Below are 25,901 nucleotides of genomic sequence, written 5' to 3' on the forward strand. Positions count from 1 at the left end.
ACATGAAATGTTATGCATTGACATACTGATGTTTAGAGGTGGCAGAATAATAATAACTTCTCAATTTTAATTTCTCCAAATGCTTTGAGTTTCTAAGACCATGACATGAATAGATTCCATTATTAAGTCAGGGGGCAATTACTGTAAAGTTGATGAAATTAGTCTTGTTTCAGTCTTTAATGTTAGTCAACAGTATTCTTCTCAGTGCTTGCAGTGTTCCCAGAATTGCCTCTTTCTGCAGTTCATATGGGGTTACATGTATTGGTAGCATATTAAGTCCAACCACAAATTCATTTTTTTATTAATTTTGCTGTTCCTGCAAATATTAGAACTGTCTGTGTACCTTTCTTACACACTGCCCACATTTCTACTTGCAAATCTTGGTATTTTATGGCTTTTTGTTTGTCTCTCAGTATGTAAGATACTAATCACTAGGTGTAGCAATTTCAGTGATTAACTCTACTTTTGTTCTTTATTTGATATTCTACTATATCTGTTTTTTTCTTGCATCTAGTTATTTAACTGTTGGTAACGAGTGATGTTGTGATACAAACTGCATCATTCTCTATAGCACCTTGTGGTTCATGCTTTATTCTTTTCAGCTACTCCTATATGGTAGTGTTTGCATAATCCCCATTGCAACAGTTCTGCCCTATTATTTTGCCTTTCAGTATACAGACTCTCAGCTATGAGTGCATCACACTTGGGAACAAGATATGCAACTGCTTCCACTTCTGTTTTACAAAGCCTGCATTTGTCTTTAAAACACATTCCACAACTTGAAAAATAAGACTTACTAGCTGATGAGTCTATAGTTTCTGGGGCTTAAGGTTTTTTCCCTTTATTGTAAGATAGAATAACCATTTCCCATACCTCATGATTGGCTCCTTATTGAAATATCAGCACTTGTAATGCCAAGTGACGAAAATCCAAAAAAAAAAAAAGATCAACCTGAGGATTGAATAAACTCTGAGTAGGCTTCACACAAAGGCTACATGGATTTTATGTCTTAGCACAATAAGCAGTAGTGCTGATTACATATTCATACTGCTAATTACACTTATATAAATGCAAGCAAGGTTTCATGGCCAGCAAGTGCTGCCACCAAGAAACCATGCAGAGCAGGATGAGTACAGAAATAAGAAGCATTCAAGTATGCCTGTAAGCAAACCTGCTCTGTGAGCCTGTGTGGAGAGCCACAATGACTACCAGGGGTGAAAATATTGCAATAATAACAGTAATAACACAGTAAACTAACGTGCATTGAGTGCAATGTACATTAAAACAATTGTTTGCAGAATGAAATAATGTTGGGGGAGTAAATGGCAAGGGCAAATACAAGGAAATGTAAACTGGGATGGGAAGGTATGCTGATGAAAACGGGTACAGGCATGAATGACAGCAATAAATAAAGAGTAAGAGGGCATGGTAACTATGGAAACTTCCCCTAGAGGGCATGGTAACTATGGAAACTTCCACAAGATAGGATTTTTCAATGTATATACTTTTCCACAATAAGTCAGTAACATAACATTAATTATTTCATTTTATTTAACATTTGTTTGCCAGGATAGTCCGACTGGACAACAAGTGTCTGTTTTCAGTGGAGTCCTGGGGAGAAAAACTCCATAAGTTTACAGAGAGAAGACAAATTTACAAAAGAGACATTACAGAGTAGTAGCATACAGATTGCAGACTTTACAGCAGTAAGTATACAGTAAGAGAATATTCCCCCTTTTGGTTGAAAATACAAGTGTACAAAATATACAATGAGAGTAGATAAGAACCTGGTAGAGCATTGCACGATATTTCACAACTGAATAAGAGTATATAAATGTTAAAGTTTCCATATATACATTCAAGCAAATATACATGTAAGAGTATACATATATATACATACATACACATACATATATATATATATATATATATATATATGCACACATGCACATACACACACATACACACACACACACACACACACACACACACACACACACACACACACACACACACACACACACACACACACACACTCATATATAAGTTATTGCTCACACATGGATAGGTATAGTTAGATGGTGTTGTTTGTGTTGTCCAGGACAGATAAGGTGTAGAAATAGTAAGTGGGTGAGGCTTCAGGGGTCAATTACAGTTGCATAGATGGCTGGTGAAGAGGTATGTTTTAAGTAGGTCTTTGAAGGAGGATGTGGAGATTTGTAGTCTGAGGTCAGGGGGAAGGTTGTTCCATATTTTTGATATTTCATGGGCAAATAGTGATTCCCCAGAGTTGTTTTTGCATGTGATGATTTTAAGTTAAGGCTTTGTTGGAGGAACAAAATTGTCTATTTGAATTGTAGACGTTCACCATGCCAGTCAGGTCAGGGGTTTTATCGGGATAGTACAGAATTAGATGAGCTAAGCTGAGTTGATGGTACCTTAATATGTTCGGAAATTCAAGCCAGTGCAAGGCTTGTAGGGAAAGGCAGTGTTGGGATCATGATTTGGCACTGGTAGTGAATCTAGCAATTTTGTTGTAACAGATGGAAAGTTTATTAAGGTCAGTTTTGTAAAAATTAGTTAGAATTGGGGATGCATAAAGTCGAGTAGATACGCGGTGGGTCATCGCTATTGCAATTTGAGATTCAATGGTTAGATAACTTTTACAGTGATAGAGGGAACCTAGCTTTTTTGTGGACTTTAGTGATGGCTGTTGATTATGTGTTTTGTGAATTTGAGTTGCTGGTCAACGGTAACTCCTAGGCGTTTAACATCAGTGACGGGTGATTTGGGTTTCGCTGGTGGAGAGTATAGAGAAGGTAAGGTTGCTCGTTTTAGTAGAGTGGAATAGCGTTAGTTGTGTTTTCTTGGGATTTAGTATGAGTTGTGAGTTGTTAAGCCAGTTCTTTATTTCAGAGAAGGCTTCTTGGGCTTTTTGTTGGAGAAGTTGGATGTTGAGTGCAGAGCATATGAGAGTTGTGTCGTCAGCGTATTGGACTATGTTGGCTTCAGAGGTAGCTGAGTGGAGTTGGTTTGTGAAGATATTAAAAGGAAGAGGTTTTAGGATTGATCCTTGCGGCATGCCTAAGGAATTTGGGAGTGGGGGAATAGAGGGTTATGCTATTTGATGGATTGTTGGCGGTTATCTAAATAGCTTTTAAAGCAGAAGAGGGTGGGGTTGTTAAGGTTAAGGTCAGAGAGGCAAGACAGTAGTTTATTATGTGAGACTGTGTCGAATGCCTTGGATAAATCTTGGAATGTAGCTGAGACAAATATATCTAGATTCTTGTGGGAGTTTATAGTATTGGTGAATATGAGTAGGGCATTGGTGGTGCTGTGGGATGTATGAAATCTGTGTTGGGTTGAGGAGAGAAGGTTGTTGTTGAGGAGACAGGAGAGGAACTTGTGATGAATACATCTTTCTAGGATCTTAGAGAGGGGTGAGAAAATTGCAATTGGTTGATAGTTGGAAAGGTCTAGGGAGGGGATACCTTTGTGAAGTGATATGATATATAAGGTTTTCCACAGAAGTGGAATGGTGTGTTCGGTGATGGATCTATTTATTAGAAGTGAAATAGGATAGGCTATAGCTGTGGATGCAATTTAGAGGTATTCAGCATGAAGATTATTGGCTGCAAGGGTCGTTGGTTTGAGTTTGGCTACAAGTTTTTGTAAAGCAGAGTTAGGAACAGACTTAGGTATGAGAGGTATAGTATTGATTTGGGCCTGAGGTAGTTGTGGGGTGTAGGAGGAAGTGATGTTGTTTAAGAGTTTGAGTACTGAGGAGGTGAAATAGTTATTAAAGCTGGAGGCTATGCCCAGGTCTGTACCTCTTATATTGGGTGCGGGAGTGGTGGTTCTTCCGGGCTGTAGGATGTTATTTATTGTTGCCCAGAATTTTGTGGTTTGGTACTGTATTTGTTTTGTTGAGTGATACAGTAATTTTATTTATCGAGCTTAACCTGCTTTTTTGCTATGTTTCAGAGCTCGCAAAAGATTTGCCTTGCTGCGGGTGATCTGGTGTGGCGCCATGTATTCAAGGCTTTATCCCTGGCTCTAAGTAGGGCTTTTGTGGTTTTCTGGAGCCAAGGGGTGCGGTTGCTACATATCCTGATAGTTTTTAATAAGCACATATTCAGATAGTACAGTAACTACTGCTGTTTACACCTCCTGTATAAGTATATTATATCAATACTCATGATAGTGTACTTGTGATAGTCACACAAGGTTACATGTCAATAGAGGTGAATGGATGTGATATAAACATCACTAACATCCTCACTAAAGAGGACATTTAGCAAGGACTGTATATACAATAGGGGTATGTACATACTCTGAAGAGCTTCAAAATTACTTGCATGATTATGACTGATGTAACCATAGCTCTCAACCAATCAGGGACAGAGAGCAACAGACTCCTGGACAAATGGTGACAGAAACAGGCACAATCATGGACACTTTTAAAATATTTCAACCATTTATCTGTGACAATGACAGAATATGTGAGTGTAACTTATTATACATGTTTTGCAGGAGCAGACGTGTACAATTGTAATTATTGTCTACTTTTTGGAGGGGTTAAGAGGAACAGTGCTAAAAGTGGAGTTGAAATCAGGGCCAATCCTGGCCAATTGGGAGGTTTGCATGACACCTAAGTCACGATCCCTACCTGCAAGAATTAAACTGATGACATCAATGTTGTCCCTGCACTGTGTATTCACTGGGTGCATCACAGAATGACTTGTCACACAAGCATTTAGCAAAACACCTTGAAAGGAAGTCTGCACTGTCAAATGAGAATGAGTATGCATCCCAAATAATAGTTCTGTGTGGCCTACCAGATGTGTGGGAGCTCACAGTGCCAAATATGATATACTTGACTAAAGCATCCCATAACAACACATACCAACACCCCACTGTTATGAGTGGATTCCCATCACACAATTGTGTATTGCATGCATCTGACGCATGTAATGCCAATGGATATTGTCTAAAGCATCTGCAATTGATGTGTGAACTAAGACATGATCCATTATAATGAATGGAACAGCAGTATGTGAGACTGATGGCAATGCATCAACTATGACCATATACACAGAAAATACAGCACTGCAAAGTCAAGTTTCAATGGTCATGGAAGTTGTCACTGCGATATTGCACACATACCAAACAATACATGGAGCACCCTCTATAAGCACCTGTCAAAAGTCAGCACATGTGCCACATGCTCACTGTCCCCTGGTATTGCCAGTCAAAATGTTATACTGTCATGACATCCTTTCATACATCCATATGTGTTCATGCAAACTATCAAGTGATGACTATTAAGTGATACTGATGTGGTGTAGTGAACATCAGCAATGCAGGACAGCCACACTATAGCTGTACTAGGATAAAGTTGGACTTCAGGCTGCACATCACCTCCAAATAAAGCCTTGGGTATGAAACGCATGTGCCACAGTGGAACTGTTACCGCAGTCATACAATTCTACCTATTTCACATCATTACATCAGTTGTACATCATATGCCTATAAGTTTTTCAGTGGAAATTTGTGAGTGAGGGCCCTGACACCATATATGAACACTTAAAAACTGAGGTGGATGTGGTTCATGAAAAACAGTTAATGACAGAAATGCTGACAGTCACACAATATAGCTAGGGAACACCTGTATAGTCCTTGAGAACAGCAATACAATAGTACATACAATGGATTCCCCAAGGTTACACATGAATCTTGCCATGTCATATGTTTGTGTATATAAGAGCATTATAACATGTGGATGAACCCTGTCACATGTGCTTATGTAATCACTATGATGTAATATTGCTTATGTCAAATATGAGGTAATGTTGCTTTATGTCAAATAACATTTCCAGATGCCAGATATACACATACACACCTGTGCCATACTGCAGCTGTTACTGTGATGGATGAATGAGAACTATGTAGAATGCAAGAACACATGCCTTAGTAAGGCAGCAATATACATAGCAATATACATAGCATCATCCCATGGCAACAGTCCTCAAGAGGCATATTACTACAGCTCTTATGGAAAGAATGTAACCAAATGGCATCAATGGCCATCGGTACAGAAGCTCAAATCACAGATTGGAATACACTGTTGTAGAGCTATTGTATATCTACACTTCAACATAGCACATGTCGATAACAACACTGACATGTGCAATGTTCAAAGTGTCATAGTACATTACCAGAGTAAGAGCCATGACCACATGAAATCTTAGCCATTATTATACTATTTAAACCCAACTTGCTACATATAGGTGATGGAAGATAGTAGGAGTATGTGTGTATGTGTAGGGGTATGTGGGTATGTGTAGAAGTATGTGTGTATGTGTGTATGTGCTGGATTGTATTATAGACTGTCTCTGTCCATATGCGACATGTGCACCATACCATGACAAAATTAGCAATCATGCATCCAATAGTCTGGACATGGCTTGTAGAGGGCAATGGAGGGGGCCTTTCTTCAAAATATGATGCTGACGTCCTAATGTTCCACAGAAATGATGTTACGCAGGCAGAGGGAAATGGGATGTTGGATTCATGAGGCTATGTAAAAGGTTCTCCTGAGTAGCAGTCAAATGAAAAGAAATTCAAAACATCTTACAGTGACCACAATTTACCACCAACCACACACACCCCAGTTGACTGAGCTTAGATTCAAATACCACACATGTCTAGGCATACAATCTGGATTCCATACATTTTACTTTAACCATATCAGAGTGCACTTTATATAGGATGATATTATCAATGTATGCTGAGTAGAAAATGTTGGGAGGAGTGTGTGACATAGATGTGGACTCCAGTATAAAAAGTGTTTCCAGACTGATAGTTAAATGAATACGCACACACTCATGTTAACTGCTGCAAGAAAAGAACCTCTGCCTATCTAGTGACACTAACTCAAGAGTGCAGTACTTATTGCTCATGCCAGCATGAGTCTGAATTTAGCCTTGTCAGAGGGCACTTTATAGGGTATGACATCTTCAGTGAATGCTCAGAAGATGTTCGAGAGGAGTGTCTGACATAGATGTGGACTCGTATCCCAGTTTTAAACTGTCTTTAGACTAATAGCTGAATGAACACACATACACTCAAGGTGACTGCTGGGAGATTAGAATTCCTACCTATCTAGTTACACAAGCTGCAGAACACAGTACTTAATACTATCACCAGCATAGAAGACTGGTTTTAAGTGTGTCACAATGCACTTTATAGAAGAAGGCATCATCAGTGTATGCTGACAAGAGGATGTTGGGAGGACTGTAAGATATTACTGTGGAGTCATGTAACAGTGTTGAAGTATCTTTTGAATGCTACTTGAGTGAGGGTGGCAGGACCTGGACTCGTCTCTTTTCACACACACACAAGTTAACTGCTATGAGAGTAGAACCCTTATCAATCTAACTACACAAGTTAGAGAACATGGTACTTAAGGCTCACACCACCACATAAGTCTGATTTTATCAGTGTCACAGTGCATTTTATAGAAGATGACATCATTAGTGCATGCTGAGAAGAGGATGTTGGGAGGGATGCATGAAACTGCAATGGAGACATATAGCAATGTAGCACTGTGAAAGTATCTTCTGAATATAATTGCTTGAGGGCAGCAGGACCTGGACCCATGCTCTTCTGACCACACATACACGCACACACACACACACACACACACACACACACACACACACACACACACACACAGACACACACACACACACACACACACACACACTCACACACACACTCAGACATAGACACACACAAAGTTGATTGCTGTGAAATTAAAACCCCTACCTGTCTAATTAAAGTTGCAGGTAACATATACTATGAGACTTGTTTGCAAACCCAGGACTTGTGATATGACTGTGTGAGCACACTTCGCAAAAGTACATATAAATATATCCTGGCAGCCTAGGTGAAATAAGCTGTCATGAAAAGTGAGACAGACATGTACCTGTTTCTTGGGATGTTGTGTAGATGACACATACAAACACAAACACACACACACACACACACACACACACACACACACACACACACACACACACACACACACACACACACACACACACACACACACACATTGGAAGCAATGATGGAGTTATGTATGTTTATATTCAAATGAAGGTAAGCCCATATCTATAGAAGTTACTGACAATATTAATGGGATGTGATCATGTATGACCAATGTCCAGAGTCACTATAAACCCATAACAAATGTAACAATGAGTTATGCTCTGTAGTTCTGGTGTTTGTTTGACAATGGCTCAAGTCTTGATATATCATTTGCAAGTGCATTGTTGCAGGGCCCACATGAATATTAGAAAGTATGTGTTCAGTAAAAGACACATGTCACTGCCCTTCTCTTGTGTTTATGAATGCATGTCCATGTGTTAGAGGATTACAGATCAGTAACCTGAGTCAGACATATATATATATATATATATATATATATATATATATATATATATATATATATATATACACCTATTCACAAAGTGCATCACCGAGAAACTGATTTGCATGGTCAATGGCAAAGTATTAGCACATTCATGATTTGAATTTCAGGAATTCAACTTGGACTTATGAAGTATCAGTGTCCATTGGTGCTTGTTGCCAAACTCTGCACAAAAAAGGAGATACAGTAAATTACCTGATTGGAGTTAACTGCAAAATACACCTGTTTGATGTTAATGTTTCATGTGTCAGGCTTGCAATATATGCTATTGGAGAAACTGCTAGCAGATAGTATGATGTGCATGCTGTAGTCTGTCTTTGAAATGTTGGGGTCAAAGTTTTACTACATAAAGAAATGTTGGCCTTGCCATCCACATTTATAGGTTCATAGGTTCATAGGTAGGTACTAGGCTATCGGCCCAAGGGCCTACGTAAGCCTAGCTAGCAAGGTTCCATGGCTTACGCCACCCAAGAAAGTTATTTTCCTGTGCCACTGTCAAGCAGAGACACAGAAGTGATCCCTGGGGTGTGTTTCCTATTTCCCATCCACTTGTCAAGATTTTTTTTGAAGAGTGCTAATGAAGAACTTTGCTTGACATAGATGGGTAGCTTGTTCCAGAATATAGGAAGTCTCTGGGACAGGAATCTATCCCTCCAGTGTGTCCTTTTTATTGTGGTGACAAGGTTTATGTCCATAGAGCATGTAGCTCAGAGGGCTTGGGATTTCTTTAGGTGTAGCATGTCCAACAGCTCTGGGTTTGACATAGCTTTATATGTTAGGCAGAGATCACCTTGGAGTAGGCGATATGCTACGGAGTAAAGCTGGAGTTTTTTGAGGCGGTCAGTGTAGGGCATTTATTTGAGGCCAGTAATCCTCTTTGTGAGGTACTTCTGTGGCCTTTCCAGCTGCTGCAGATGTCTTGTGAGGTACATTCCAAAAGGGGCGTTGTACTCTATAATGGGTCTAATGAGTGTCGACTAGAGGGGAACAATGACCTCTTTTTTCCTGGATGAGAACCCTTTTATGATGAGGTGTGCCACGTAGAAGGACTTCCTGACTACTGTGATGATGTGACTATCAAAGGAGAGACTACTGTCCACCTGGGTCCCAAGGTCTCTTATCACGCATTCGATGTTAAGTAGATTGCTGCCTATGTGGTAGTTCATGGGTACAGAGTTTTTACCAAGGGGGATGACACTGCACTTTTTGGCATTGAGCTTGCGGCCATGGCTCTGACACCAGGTATCTGTCTCAGTGAGGATGTCCACATCATTTGGGGACTTGACTATGTCTCTAAGTTTGCAGTCATCTGCGAACTTCATTATCCAGAGGCCTTCTGTGTTAGCCTGTACTTCAGAGAAGTAGATACCAAACAGGAGAGGTCCCAGGAAGGAACCCTGTGGTACTCCACTTGTCACTGCTTTGAGGTCAGATTTGGAGTCCGCAACTTTTACAGTGTGGGTTTTGTCAGTGAGCCAGTTGGCAACCCATCTTGTGACGTAGGAATTTATATCTAGTTTAGTGAATTTAGCTATAATTCCAGAATGGGGGATGGTGTTGAAAGCCTTGGCGAGGTCAAGATAGGCTGTGTAAACCACCTTACCCTCATCCACTGCTTTGGTGACTGCCTCAAAGAAGTCAATCATATTCAGGAGGCATGATCTGCCTTTCACAAACCCGAACTGCGTGGGATCCAGAATTTGGAGGTTACCAATGTCTTTGTTTATGATTTCCATGATGATAAGTTCCATGGCCTTGCAGACCAGGCTCATCAGGCTAATAGGTCGATAGTTCCCGGGATCAGTGGTGGCTCCCCCTTTGTGGAGTGGGATAACTGTTGCTGTGCACCATTCAGTGGGTGCAAAGCCTGATGTGAGGCTATTATTGAACATGGCGTTTAAGTGTGGAGCCAGTTCATTCTGACGTTCATGTAAAACACAGCCTGGGATGTTGTCTGGTCCCATTGATGCTGTGTTTTTGGCTTTAGAGAGTACAGCTTTTACCTGCATAATTGTGATTACAGGGACTCTGCATTCTTCCTGTATAGATATAGGCCCTTTAGGGGGTGAGGGGGGTAAAGTTAGCACTGAACCTATCTGCCAAAATGTTGGTAATATCAGTTGGTTCTGTAATTTTCATGCCTTTGTGTTGTAACTCAGAGCAGATCTGGGTGTTACCATCTAGATTCTTGACATAGCTATAGAATGCTTTGGGGTTGTCCTTGGATTTAGTGGCAATTTTGTTTTCGTAGCTAACTTTGGAGGATCTTATAAGGGATCTCACCTTCTTACTGAGGCTGACCAGGGAGCTCCTCCACTCATGGCATTTTACTCTCTTTTGCAGCAGTTTCTTCCTTTTCTTGTACAGTTTGTTTATGGCAGGGGACCACCAGATTGGCTTCCTTTTTTTGGAGGATAGCATCTTGGTTCTGTTTGGGATAGCATGATCCATGCACTCGTGTACGTGCTTATAGAATGCATTTGTGTAGGATTCAGCAGTTGTAACAGTATTGTCCATCTGCATGGGTGTCATGAAGTTCACCACTTTTGTCTTAAGAAGCATAAAGTTGGCTTTGGAGAAATTTTTTACTGTGGTTTCCTTAATGGGGGGTGGGGGCGAGATGTGGATATCAAGGGTGATAAGCTTATGGTTGGATTGGACCAACGAGGAGTTGACTTCATAGGTTCATAGGTTCATAGGTAGATACTAGGCTATTGGCCCTAGGGCCTATATAAGCCTAGCCAAAGGTACCCTAGCTTTCGCCACCCAAGAAAATTATTTTCCTGTGCCACTGTCTAGCAGAGCAACAGAAGTGATCCCCGGGGTGAATTTCCTATCTCCCATCCAATCATCAAGATTTCTCTTGAACAGTGCTAATGAGGAGCTTTGTTTGATATAGATAGGTAGTTTGTTCCAGAGTATGGGAAGTCTCTGGGACAGGAATCTATCACTCCAGCATGTTCTGTTTATTGTGGTGACGAGGTTTAGGTCCCTAGAGCATGTAGCTTGTAGGGATTGGGATTTCTTTAAGTGGAGCATGTCTAAAAGCTCTGGGTTTGACATAGCTTTGTGTGTTAGGCAGAGATCGCCTCTGAGTAGGCGATATGCAATGGAGTAAAGCTGCAGTTTTTTGAGACGGTCTGCATAGGGCATCTCTTTGAGGCCGGTAATCCTCTTTGTGAGGTATTTCTGTGGCCTTTCCAGTTGTTGTAGATGTCTTGTGAGGTACATACCAAAGGGCATTGTACTCTATAATGGGTCTAATGAGTGATGAGTAGAGGGAACAATGACCTCTTTTTTCCTGGATGAGAAACCTTTTGTGATGAGGTGTGCCACATAGAAGGATTTCCTGACTACTGTTGCAATGTGATTATCAAAGGAGAGACTACTGTCCACCTGTGTCCCAAGGTCTCTTATCACACTTTCGGTGTTAAGTAGACTACCACCTATGTGGTAGTTCATGGGTACTGAGTTTTACCAAAAGGAATGACAATGCACTTTTTGGCATTGAGCTTGAGGCCATGGCTTTGACATCAGGCATCTGTCTCAGCAAGGCCCTTTTGTAGGATGTCCACATCTTTTGGAGTTTTGATTATGGCTCCTAGTTTGCAGTCATCTGCGAACTTCATTAGCCAAAGACCTTCTGTGTTGGCCTGTACTTCAGAGAAGTAGATACCAAACAGGAGAGGACCCAGGACTGAACCCTGTGGTACTCCACTTGCCACTGGTCTGAAGCTGGATTTGGAGTTTGCTACTTTCACGGTGTGGGTTCTGTCAGTGAGCCAGTTGGCAACCCATCTTGTGACATAGGGATTTATACCTAGTTTAGTGAGTTTATCTATAATTCCAGAGTGGGGGATGGTGTCAAAAGCCTTGGCGAGATCTAGATAGGCTGTGTGAACCACCTTACCCTCATCTACGGCTTTGGTGACTGCTTCCAAGAAGTCTATCAGGTTTAGGAGACATGATCTGCCTTTTACAAACCTGAAGTTGGTGGGGTCCTGAGTTTGGAGATTATCAATGTCATTGTTTATAAGTTCCATGATGATACGCTCCATAGCCTTGCAGACCAGGCTCGTTAGGCTAATAGGGCGGTAGTTTCCAGGGTCTGTGGTGGCTCCCCTTTTGTGGAGTGGGATAACTGTCTCTGTGCGCCATTCAGTGGGCACATAGCCTGAGGTGAGGCGATGACTGAACATGGTACTTAGGTGGGGTGCCAGTTCGTTCTGTAGTTCATGTAGAACACAGTCTGGGATGTCATCAGGTCCCATGGATGCTCTGTTCTTGGCATTGGATAGTGTGTTTTTTTACCTGTGCAGCCGTGATTACAGGAACTTTGCATTCTTCTGGTATAGAGATGGGCCCTTTAGGGGATGACAAAGGGGTAAAGTTAGCACTGAACCTATCTGCCAGGATGTTGGCAATATCCGTTGGTTCTGTATATTTAGTGCCATTGTGCTGTAACTCAGAGCAGATCTGAGTGTTGCCATTTAGATTCTTGACATAGCTATAGAATGCTTTGTGGTTGTCTTTAGAGTCAGTGGCGATTTTGTTTTCATAACTAGCTTTGGAGGATTTTATGAGGGATCTCGGCTTCTTACTGAAGCTGACCAGGGAGTTTCTCCCATCATGGGATTTTACCAGTGGCGTCTGGTGACTTCAAATTAAAGGGGGGCTGCAGGAGACAGCTGAATGGGTGGGGCCAATGGGAAGGGGTGTGGCCAACCAGAAAGGGGTGGAGCTATGCTCAAAACTACAACAACTGGAACTTTAATTAAATACGCTGTCCTGGGTGCCAAACAGTCATTAGGAGAGTGGAATCAAGACAAAATGAAGTGTAGAAGAAAAAAATATTTCAATGCATTGGCTACATGACAACTTACTTAATATCCAGATGGAAACAGGTTGTGAGACATGAAAAATAAATTACTTTTTAAATACATTACTGGAATGCCAGTCAAAATCAAGTATAAAAAAAACAAGCAGCACTCAACTCAAACCACTACTCCTTGCACTGCAATTCTAATTATAATTTATATTCAGCTTTATAAAATTACCAAGTAGCATGCCGAAAGTAGCAATCTCTGTGATACCCCCACTTGTAAAAATGTTTCTTATCCAAAAAAGACCTGCTGCCTGACACAACTATCTACTTGTTTCATGGAGAAGGCATGATCAAAGTAAAAAATGAACAGCAAACAAGAAACAAGCTCAAGATAAATTGCTTAAAGGATTTTTGCGCAAGTTATGGACCACACATGATAGATTGGCATTCTGTTTAGTTTACGGATAACCCTGCAAAGATGACTGCAAGTCTCCAACAAAAGATGACTGCAAGTCTCCAACAAATGTAATGAGCTTCTGAAAATACTGTAATCCTGTCCTTTTATTACAAATAGTGTCATATGCATTTCAATACCCAAGGCTTATACATTATCTAGTTATGTAAATATTCTCGGCATGGCAACAACGAAAAGGCTTTCAATGCTGGTAATTCTTTAACAGTATGCTTATTAAAGCTTACTTGCATCTTACAATCTCCGACAAGCTTACCTGATGGTCATTAAATCATTGCTACTTAAACAGAGAAAAAGGGCACTGTGACAGCATGCATTTCCTGAATAATAAGAAGTATAAATCAACAGTATAAAAATATAACAGAAAACCAGAACATTCTGCAAAATCAAGGACAAATGAAAAGCCACGGTCGTACTTGTGGTCTACATTGGATGGGGGAATACTCTGCACACTTACACTGCATAACTGCTCCTTGCCTTCCTTGGACACATCCAGAGCCACTACAATGGGGAGTGGGGTGCAACAAGTATGTCACAATTTGAAATGTCTCTGGCTGACAGTGATGGCTCTGACACTCATACCTCTCAACTTCAGAGCAAGAAATCTGGACAAAGCCATACATAGAACTAGAAGTGGGACACAGGCCCAAAAATAAGTACAATTTTTAAATATTGCTCTTATTAACTTAGATAATAGAACAGTAGTAGGTCTTGCATTAGTATGAATTTTCTGAAGGGTATGAAATCTGAAACTCAAATGTCTGTCATTATTTTCTAACTTCAGTCTTTAATGACTTGCCACTAATTTGCCAGAAAAAACACAATTTTACAGACCAAAATGTGATGCAAAAATATAAAGTTGCCACACAATACAGCAGGGAACCTGTCAAAAAGGGACACCTTTTTAATATTAACACTGTTAACTTGAGCAGCTAACAAAATAAGAGCATCTACATGCATTTCTGAAATAAAAGTAATCTATAACTCTGATCATTACAGTTATATATAATTGTAAACCCTCCACGTTTTCTTCCAAAATTGCCATTTTGAGGAGGGATTATTACGGGAGAGCAACATTTTGAGCCAAAACTGGGGACAATGGAGAGGTCTGGATATTTCTAATTCTACAAAGCGATTTGCACATACCTCTCAACCTCTTAATGCAGGAAATCTGGACAAGGCCAAATATGTTGGGGGAACATACAAACACTACTAAAAATTGCTCTTGTATAAACGTAAGACAGTTGATAGAATAGCAGGTCTTTCATTAGCATGCATTTTTCTGAAGGTTATGACGTCTGAAACTCACTGTTTGTCATTTAGTGACTTCATTCCTAAATGATTTGCTAGAAAACCACAAATTTTATGAGGAACAAACCAAAAATAAGAAGCAAATATCTATTGATTCTGCAAACATATGGACAACTGAGAGGTATAGTTCAACCGGGGCTGTCTGAGTTTGCTACCCCCCTCACAAAATCATGGTCGAATGGAGCCTCCCCCCTGCAGCCATTCCAATGTCCCATTCTTTGGTTATTTTGCCCCATTTACCATAAACACTAATGTGCATACTGCTTTACTTCTGTGATGATTTAGATTTCATTTGAAAGTTTTATTTTGCATTTTACAGCACAAACCCTAATAGATATCTGTTAAACAAAGCAATGCAGTCTCACAATGAAAATATACTTGGCATTAAAACTTCTCTGCCTTTGAAACTTACATGCATTGAAACAGCATTGAAACCCACATTCAAAGAAAATACATTTTGCCAGTGGCAGAAAAAGATTAACTCTGGGCTGTTTTCAAAATCATAAGCCACTTGAAAATGAAACATACACATGCTCTTTGATACACCTTCCTGACTGTATTACATTATATTCCTTATACAATGCATAGATCTCCCTTCAAAAGACTGCAGGAGACAGAATACAGGGATAAGGTCTTGAGGTGGTCTGCTTAGGACATGTTACTTATGCCCTGTATTCTTTTAGTGAGAAACCACTGTGGACATTCTAATTGCTGGATATGCCAGGTTAGGTACATACCAAAGGGGCCACTGTACTCAGTGATAGGTCTGATGAATGATGACTACAGTGGAACAATGACTTTCTTGGACCTAGATGCCATACCTTTGTTTATAGGTTGCACAACATAGAATGATTTACTCTCTACTGTAGACATGTGATTATCAACGGCTTGATTGCTGTCTGTGTGTGTCCCAAAGTCCTTGACAACTGGGTCAGCTCTTAGGAGTGTATTATCAATATGATAGTTACTAGGAGTGCTGGATCTGGCCCTGGGTATTGTAGCAGTACTGCCCTTCCTAAAGCTTTCTATCTTGCATTCTTTGAATTTGAAAGCTGATCTTTGCTGCTTTGCATTCTAGATGCTTAGAATTAATAAAAGTATAGCAAATGTCAAAAACAGTTTGGAAAGGTTTTGGAGAAATGGCAGCGTGTGCAGCAACTGAAATAATGAATACAACTGCATGCTATTCAAAAAGTATCAGGATGTTAAATCCACACCCTGAATTTGAATGAATTAAGCATTTCTGTTACACAAATAGAAGTGTTTCACCAACATTTGCAGTGGAAAAAAATTAACAAGTAGTTGCAGAGTTGAGCACCAGAGTTAGTATTAAGGAATTTCCAGTATCAACCAGTTATCTTCATTTGCAGAAAGTAGAAATGCAAGCCTAATTTATCTTTTTTACATAACAACTCCGTAAGTGCTTTGTACACCAGGAGAACCAGGGAGAGGAGGGAGAATGTTATTTTTGGTCTGTACAAGGAATACGAGAAGTATAAATTAATTCCATTTCTACTCTTCTCTTTTGACAATCATAAACTTACTCTTAATAAGAAGTTTGGATGTAGTATGTTATGGCAGCTTTGAATGCACTTATTTGATAGTGTTGGTGGTAGGGAATGACACAGTAGTGCATCATATAAGCAGTGGCAGTATATTGTTATATCACCACAGAAAACAACATTTGCCACCATGGACATGTATTTTTTTCTTCATAAAATTACAAAGTTATATTCAACATAAGAGAGGCCTTTTTACTGCATTACATCATTCATATACTAGATGGCTACCTATGTAAAAAAAAAGGAAAAATGCCATGGGTGGTACTGAAGTAAAAAAATTCAAAACCACTAACTCAAAGATGCCAAACAACTGAGGATTCAAAAACGAATGGAGCTGTACCACTATATTTATAGCATCAAAAGCAGAACAGAATTGCATTCTCATCTAGGGTAAAATGATTAAATACATACCATTAGTCAGTACTGCTAGAGAGGGGAAGCTCTTACTTTTGGAACAAAGAGGTCTTGCGGAAGGCTCTTCAGTTCCTGAAATGTCAGTCAACATCCAGCCTATACAAAGGGCTACAATTCCTGCTGATGTGAAGGACTAATGCAGTGGATTTAATTCTAGTTCAACATAAACAAGTACAGAAAGTAAAAAGAGTCATACTACTGTGCCACAAATAGTACGTCTGTAGAATTCACACCCCTCAAACTGCTAGTTCTACTTAAACAATTACTTTCTAGGCCTATTCAGTGCTAACAAAGCTTGGCACAGGCTTGACATATGTACAAGTGGGCATACCAGAACATTTAGATAAAGTCCAACTGCTGTCAAAGCAATACAAGCAGTATTCGCAGCTGTAGGACAGTTCACTTAACTATATTTAAACAAAATATAATCCACGGGTTGGGACCTCCCAAGCAAGGCTTTAATGGCATGGTTAGTATAAGACTTTTGTTTTCAGACTTTGACAGAAACTTAATATTTCCTGCAGCTCTGAAACATTGGAAATGTTTAATCAAACAAATGGAAGTCAATATTTTCCAAGATTTTCCACCTGAAATAGCTAAGAAAAGAAAAGCCTTCACCAAAATTAGGAAGCAGCTGTGGTTAAAAGGTCTTGCAACAATATTTGTTTTTCCAGCAGAAAGACGTTTCTTTCTTTTTCTTGAAGCACAATTAAAACTTTACAAAGTAAATGTTGTGTCATAAGACTCCATGTGGATAAATAAGGATCACCATCATTTTCAGGGCAGCACATTTTTTGGTGGGGGGAGAAGGAACCTACATCCAATATTTTAAATATTAATGGCTTACACCATCATGAAAAAGACTATTTTTCAAATTTACTTTACAAGTTAAAGGCTTTATCATCTGCTTACACGAAGTGCATATGCTGTCATCAAAATGTGGTATTTAACCAATGATAAAGACTGTAAGAAAATCCCTGGGGATTCATAAAGAAATCAACCACTGACAGTAAGTACAGCACCCAAAAGGAGCTGCTTACATGATGCAGGGAACTGCAATTCAGAGAAATGTGAGCTGCAATATGGAAAGACTCACTTAATTTGCGCTACTGCAGATAAGCACACGGTCTACACACACACACACACACACACACACACACACACACACACACACACACACACACACACACACACACACACACACACACACACTCACACACACACACACACACACACACACACACACACACACACACACACACACACACACACACACACACACACCCTACCTGGATCGATGTAGGTCCCTTCGTTGCATGCTTCCCTACGTCCGTTGCAGCATTAAATCCACAGCCCGCGAGATGTTCTTCCCCCGACGAGACTCCAGCCTGCCGACGTTGCAGTCCGAGTCCGATCCCTTTCCAGCGACAGTCTATGCAGTTACAACTGCATAGACTTCTGGGATCTCTGCTCTTGAATGTTTCCTAATCCGGACTGCTGTTGAGACAGTCTGCGCATGCTCCAGACTGTCTCAGCAGCAGTCAGGATATCGGAAATAGTGCGCATGCATGAAGGTCCACTATTTGCAATTTTTTTTTTTATTTTATTTTCTGTTTTATTTTATTTTATTTCTTTTTTACAGCTGGGGGGCCTGCAGTCCGGCAGTCCAATAGCATGGGCCGCCCCTGGATTTTACTCTTTTTTGCAACAGTTTCTTTCTTCTGTTGTAGAGTTTGTTTATGGCAAGGGACCACCAGATTGGCTTCCTGTTTTTGGAGGATAGCATCTTGGTTCTGTTAGGGATTGCACGATCCATGCACTCATGTAAGTGCTTATAAAGTGCATTTGTGTAGGATTCAGCAGTCATACATCTATTGTCCATCAGCATGGGTGTCGTGAAGTTTGCCACTTCTGTCTTAAGAAGCGTGAAGTTGGCTTTGGAGAAATTTTTTACTGTGGTTTCCCTAATGGGAGGTGGGGGAGGGATATGGATGTCTAGGGTGATTAGCTTATGGTCGAATCTGACCAACGAGGAATTGACTTCTGGTGTGGAGCACCGGTTGCCCATGTTGGTAATAACCAGGTCTAGGATATTGCTGCCCCTGGTGGGGGTGTGGATAAGTTAATCCATGGCATTGGAATTTATGAATTCCAGAAAACGTTGAGCACAAGAGTTGGTACATCAGTAGTTTTCCCAGTTAGTGGTAGGGTAGTTGAAATCGCCTATTATTAGGGTGTTAGGTTGTACCCTAATATTTTCCAGTGTATTAAGAAATGAGGAGTGGGAATCCTGCAGCATGGTGGGGGATCTGTAGCAAGCTACAATTTGGATTGCGGTCTTGCCCAGAGTTAGTTGCACTTGGATAATCTTGGATGCATTATGCTGAGCAACTAGCCTGGAGGTGTGGATATCCTTAATGAATATGGACATGCCTCTGCCTTTAGTGTTTCGGTCCAGGTTAGGTGGCCGAAAGGTGTGGTATGAATTATAGCCTGGTAATGCAGGGGTACTCTCTGAAGCCTTGAACCAGGTTTCTGTCACTGCACAGATGTCGATGTTCTCCATTTTAAGGAGTGCCTCGAGAGAGTGCATTTTGAGGTTTAGACTTCTAGCATTGAGTAGCAATTCCCTCGTATTCTTCTTGACTGTACCTGTTAGGGTGGTGAATTTGTCATTTGAACCTTGCCTAAAAAAGGCACTATAGGGGTGGCTAGAGCCTTAGCCAGTATCCGGAATCCCAGGGGCGACAGGTGCAGGCCATCTCTTGCAAAGCATCGTGGCTTGTCGATCATGTCATCCCAGGCAGACAGATACTGGATCCCCTTAGAATGACACAGACTGCAGGTGTGGAACACCGGTCACTCATGTTGGTAATGACTATGTCTAGGATATTGTTGCCCCTGGTGGGGGTGTGGATAAGTTGATCTAGGGCATTGGAGTTTATGAATTCCAGAAAGCGTTGAGCTAAGGAGTTGGTACAAGAGTAGTTTTCCCAGTTAATGGTGGGGTAGTTGAAGTCACCCATTATTAGGGTGTTTGGTTGAACCCTAATATTTTCCAGTACATCAAGAAAAGAGGAGTGGGCATCCTGGGGCATGGTGGGGGATCTGTAGCAAGCTACAATTTGGATTGCAGTTTTGCCCAGAGTTAGTTGCACTTGGATAACCTTGGATGCATTATGCTGAGCAACTAGCCTGGAGGTGTGGATATCCTTAACGAATATAGACACACCTCTGCCTTTGGTGTTTCGGTCCAGGTTACATGGCCGAAATGTGTGGTATGAGTTATAGCCTGGTAGTGCAGGGGTGCTCTCTGGAGCCTTGAACCAGGTCTCAGTCACTGCACAGATATCGATGTTCTCCATTTCAAGGAGTGCCTCGAGTGAGTGCATTTTGAGATTTAGACTTCTAGCATTGAGTAGCATTTCCCTCAGTTTTTGCTTGCCTGTTCCTGTTATGGTGGTGAATTTGTTATTTGAACCTTGCCTAAAAAAGGCACTATAGGGACAGCAAGAGCCTTAGCCAGTATCCAGAATCCCAGGGGCGACAGGTGCAGGCCATCTGTGGCAAAGCATCGTGGTCTGTAGACCATGTCATCCCAAGCAGACATACTGGATCCCCTTAGAATGACACCAGAAGCTTAGCCAATTTTTGAAGTCAATCATTTTGTCCTTGTACTGCGGTATCATTCCGGGCGATGGCAGAATGCTACTCAGGGCTAGGGTCATACCTGCCTGGGCTACAAGATCGGAGAGCTCTTCCATGTCTCTTTTCATGTAGTCCAGGGAGGTACGTCTCAGGTCATTCACACCAACATGGACAATGACAGAGTCATATTTGTACTTGTTGTGGAGTGACCTGAGTGCATGGGTTATGTGGCAGATCCTGGCACCCGACAGGCAGCTGACAGTAACCTTCTCCTTGTTTAGCCTGGTGAGTGGGACATCAGTGTGCCTGACTATAGAGTCACCTATGACTAGTGTGTTGGGTACATCGTTTTGCCTTATTGACTGTGGTTGAGTGCAAACTGAGTCTGTGGGCTATGTGTCATTTGGGTTGTGTTGGGGGATGAAGGTTGCTTGCGTTTCTGCTTTGGAGGTCTCTGTTGCTTAGACAGATTATTACTGAAAGCCTCTGCAAATGTTTTTGTGTTACTATGGTGGATTCTGGTGGTGTAGATTTAGTGAGACAATGTGATGAGTGTGGTGTGGTGCAAATGTTTACATTCTCCTCATGACTGTCAAGTTCAGTCTTAGTTGGAGAGAGCTTTAGCTCCAGTTTGGCTAGATAAGTGCATCTCTCACAGGTTGTAGTGTTGGGTGGTAGGATGAGAGGATTGTCTGTGTACATGAGGCAATTTCTACATTGCCTCAAGATGCCCAGATTCATAAGATAGACAGGAGAGAACACTGGGAGCTGACCCTTGGACATGCCTGAATAAAAAACTATTTTCCTCTGGATAAGTGAGGAAAGTGAGTACAAGGATATTTTTCTCTAAGCAAGTGAGAAAGGTAAGTACAAAAACTATTTTCCTCTAGGTAATGAGGAAGATTGAGTGCTATAGTAATTAGTAGCTTATTTAGTGCTTACAAGTGCTGAACAAGTTCTGAGCATGAATAAGCAAATTTAAGTGCTAAAACTAAGAATCTGTATCTGCACTAGACGAGTTACAGGACAGAAACAAGTGCAAATGCAGGCTTTCAAATCAGAAAGTTGAGAGAGATGGAAGATTGCCCAAACGGCCAATAACTACAATTTCTGTTTCAGAACCACTCCTTATGTGGTAGACAGATTACCTAGTGCTTACCACTCCCACTGATAAGCTAGAAGGCTTCCCTCCAACACAGAAAGGCTTGGGGGGCTCAGAAGCTTACATACAGTCATGGATACAGCAAATCTGTATCTGGAATACTAGTTACAGGAATGGTAGGAAACAGACTTACAGTATTTTTTACTTATTTTTTTTTTTTTACAGTAAAGTAGCATACAGTAATAAAAACAATTCACATGCAGTGCAAGCTAGCACACTTGAGTATGCAGCAATATTAGACCAAACACAATTTAAAAAATGCAATTAAATTAAAAAGGACTAAAAGCAAGTGCAGAATGAGTTTATTAGGTAGAATATGGTAAAGGAATGGGACTGGGGGAGTTTCCCAGATCAAACCTACAGTGGGCCGGGCAACTGCAAAAGCTACCAAATTTAAACTACAAACCAAAAATAGGGAGGGTGGGAAAAGTATCAACACAGATCTAAGCAACAACTAACTAGAAATTTTAAAACCAAAAAAATATACTCAGCTCTGTATATTTGCCGATCAGTCTCTCAGAACAGTGAGACAACAGTTTCAACAGAGATCTAAGCAACAATTAACAAACTCTATAACCAAAAAAAATATACTCAGCTCTGTATATTTGAAGATAGTCTGTAAGGCAGTCTCTCAGAACACAGGTTCCAGCAATTTGGATGCAGCTGTTACTATACCAACTGAAGACACAGCAGAAAATGGGGGGGGGGCAGTTTCAACAGAGATCTAAGCAACAACTAACAGTACAAACTTTAAAACCAAAAAAAATATACTCAGCTATGTATATTTGCCGATCACTCTCTCAGAACAGTGAAACAACAGTTTCAACAGAGATCTAAGCAACAATTAACAAACTCTATAACCAAAAAATATATACTCAGCTCTGTATATTTGCAGATAGTCTGTAAGGCAGTCTCTCAGAACACAGCTTCCAGCAATTTGAATGCAGCTGTTACCATACCAACTGAAGACACAGCAGAAAATGGGGGGGGGGGGCAGTTTCAACAGAGATCTAAGCAACAACTAACAGTACAAACTTTAAAACCAAAAAATATACTCAGCTCTGTATATTTGCCGATCAGTCTCTCAGAACAGTGAGACAACAGTTTCAACAGAGATTTAAGCAACAATTAACAAACTCTATAACCAAAAACAATATACTCAGCTCTGTATATTTGCAGATAGTCTGTAAGGCAGTCTCTCAGAACACAGGTTCCAGCATTTTGAATGCCAGCTGTTACTATACCAACTGAAGACACAGCAGAAAATGTGGGGGGGGGGGGCAGTTTCAACAGAGATCTAAGCAACAACTAACATTACAAACTTTAAAACCAAAAAAATATACTCAGCTCTGTATATTTGCCGATCAGTCTCTCAGAACAGTGAGACAACAGTTTCAACAGAGATCTAAGCAACAATTAACAAACTCTATAACCAAACAAAATATACTCAGCTCTGTATATTTGCAGTTAGTCTGTAAGGCAGTCTCTCAGAACACAGGTTCCAGCAATTTGAATGCAGCTGTTACTGTACCAATTGAAGACACAGTAAAAAATGGGGGGGGGGCAGTTTCAACAGAGATCTAAGCAACAACTAACAGTACAAACTTTAAAACCAAAAAAATATACTCAGCTCTGTATATTTGCCGATTAGTCTCTCAGAACAGTGAGACAACAGTTTCAACAGAGATCTAAGCAACAATTAACAAACTCTATAACCAAAAATTACTCAGCTCTGTATATTTGCAGGTAGTCTGTAAGGCAGTCTCTCAGAACACAACGTTAAATGCCGAGCATAAGAGGATCTCTGCTTAAGTAAAACAGTGAATAATTTAAGTTAGTACACCTTCTTTCATACAAACAGCCTCTGGTGATGGGTGGCTGACAGCACTCTGGACAGTACTCAATGTGGAAAATAACATCTGTTGCCTAGCTTTCCCTGTGGCACAGTGTGTAAGAACAGTTCCTAGTCAGACCACAGGTAAATTGAGATTTGAATATAGATGATTTTTTTTTTGTTTTGTTTTACAAGTGGTGTCAACAAGTCATTAGCTAAAAAAAGTGATCAGGACTGCAAATGTGACAGTCAATGACTGCACTAAAGCATTGTATTCCCCAAACTGTATCAGTAATACCTACCTCAATACACTTGTACAACTAGTAGCTATTTTGCAGGCTTCACTTCAAATCACAAGATAATTGTGCATACAGCTTGCTACAAATAACAAGGGGTGGTACATCTTTGACATGATTTTTATGACTCATCAGATATGTTATTTGTGTAGGGCAGGATATCCTGAAAAGTGTGTGCCATGTGCTTCTTCACAGTAAGGTAATTTTCCACATCATATTAGATGAACATTTCATCCATCATCCTACTAAAGATGCTACAATATATTCTCATGAGACAAAAGAGATGATGACAGACACAGGCCTGTAGGATGTACTGTCCTGGCACATTCATGAACATCCTAATGATGTGTTGGTACGACATGTCTTCTCAGTCTGTTTCTTTGAGATCAGCACTTGTTCAGTACTTGTTGAAAGCACTAAATAAGTAACAAAATACTACAGCACTCAACTTTCCTCACTTGTCTAGAGGAAAACAGTTTTTAGTACTTAATAAATAAGCACCTATCCAGGCATGTCTAAGGGTCAGCTCTCGGTGTTTTCCCCTATATGCCTGAAGAATCTGGGCATCTTGGGCAATGCAGCAATTGCCTCATGTACACAGACAACCCTCTCCTACCACCCAACACTACAACCTGTGAGAGATGCACTTATATAGCCAAATTGGAAGCAAAGCTCTCTTCACCCAAGACTGGACTAGACAGTCAAGAGGAGAAGGTAAACACTTGCACCACACCACACTCATCACATAGTCCCTCAAAACCTACACCACCAAAATGCACACATAGAAACATGAAACACACACCTACATTCACGGAGGCTCTTAATAAAAATCTGCTCAAGCAACAGACACCTCCAAAGCAGAAACATAAGCAACTTCCAGCCCCCCAATACAACCCAAATGACACATAGCCCACAAACTCAGTGTGCCACTCAACCACAGCCCAGAAGGCATAACAATGTACCCAACACTCTAGTCATAGGTGACTCTATAGTCAGGCACACTGATGTTCCACTCACCAGGCTAAACAAGGAGAAAGCTACTGTCAGCTTCCTGTCGGGTGCCAGGATCCACCACATAATGCACACACTCAGGTCACTCCACAACAAGTACAAATATAACTGTGTCATTGTCCATGTTGGTGTGAATGACCTGAAATGTACCTCCCAGGACAACATGAAAAGAGACATGGAGGAGCTCTCTGATCTTGTAGCCCAGGCAGGTATGACCCTAGCCCTGAGTAGCAGCCTGCCATCACCCAGAATGATACCACATTAGAAGGACAAAATTATTGACCTAAACAATTGGCTAAGTTTCTGGTGTCATTCTAAGGGGATCCAGTATCTGTCTGCCTGGAATGACATGATCGATTGACCACAATACTTTGCCAGAGATGGCCTGCACCTGTCACCCTTGGGATTCTGGATACTGGCTAAGGGTCTTGCCACCCCTCTAGTGCCTTTTTTAGGCAAGGTTCAAATGACAAATTCACCACCATAACAGGTAAAAGCAAGCAAAATCTGAGGATAATGCTACTCAATGCTAGACGTCTAAACCTCAAAATGCATTCACTCGAGGCACTCCTTAAAATGGAGAACATCGACATCTGTGCAGTGACAGAGACCTGGTTCAAGGCTCCAGAGAGCACCCCTGCATTACCAAGCTGTAATTCATACCACACCTTTCAGCCACCTAACCTGGACCAAAAGACAAAAGGCGGAGGTATGTTCATATTCATTAATCATATCCACACCTTCAGGCTAGTTGCTCAGCATAATGCATCTGAGATTATCCAAGTGCAACTAACTCTGGGCAAGACCACACTCCAAATTGTAACTTGCTACAGATCCCCACTCATACCCCAGGATTCCCACTCCTCATTTCT

This window comes from Protopterus annectens, chromosome 1.part1 (assembly GCF_019279795.1).
Source record: "Protopterus annectens isolate FY-2018-M chromosome 1.part1, PAN1.0, whole genome shotgun sequence".
NCBI classification, from domain to species: domain Eukaryota; kingdom Metazoa; phylum Chordata; order Ceratodontiformes; family Protopteridae; genus Protopterus; species Protopterus annectens.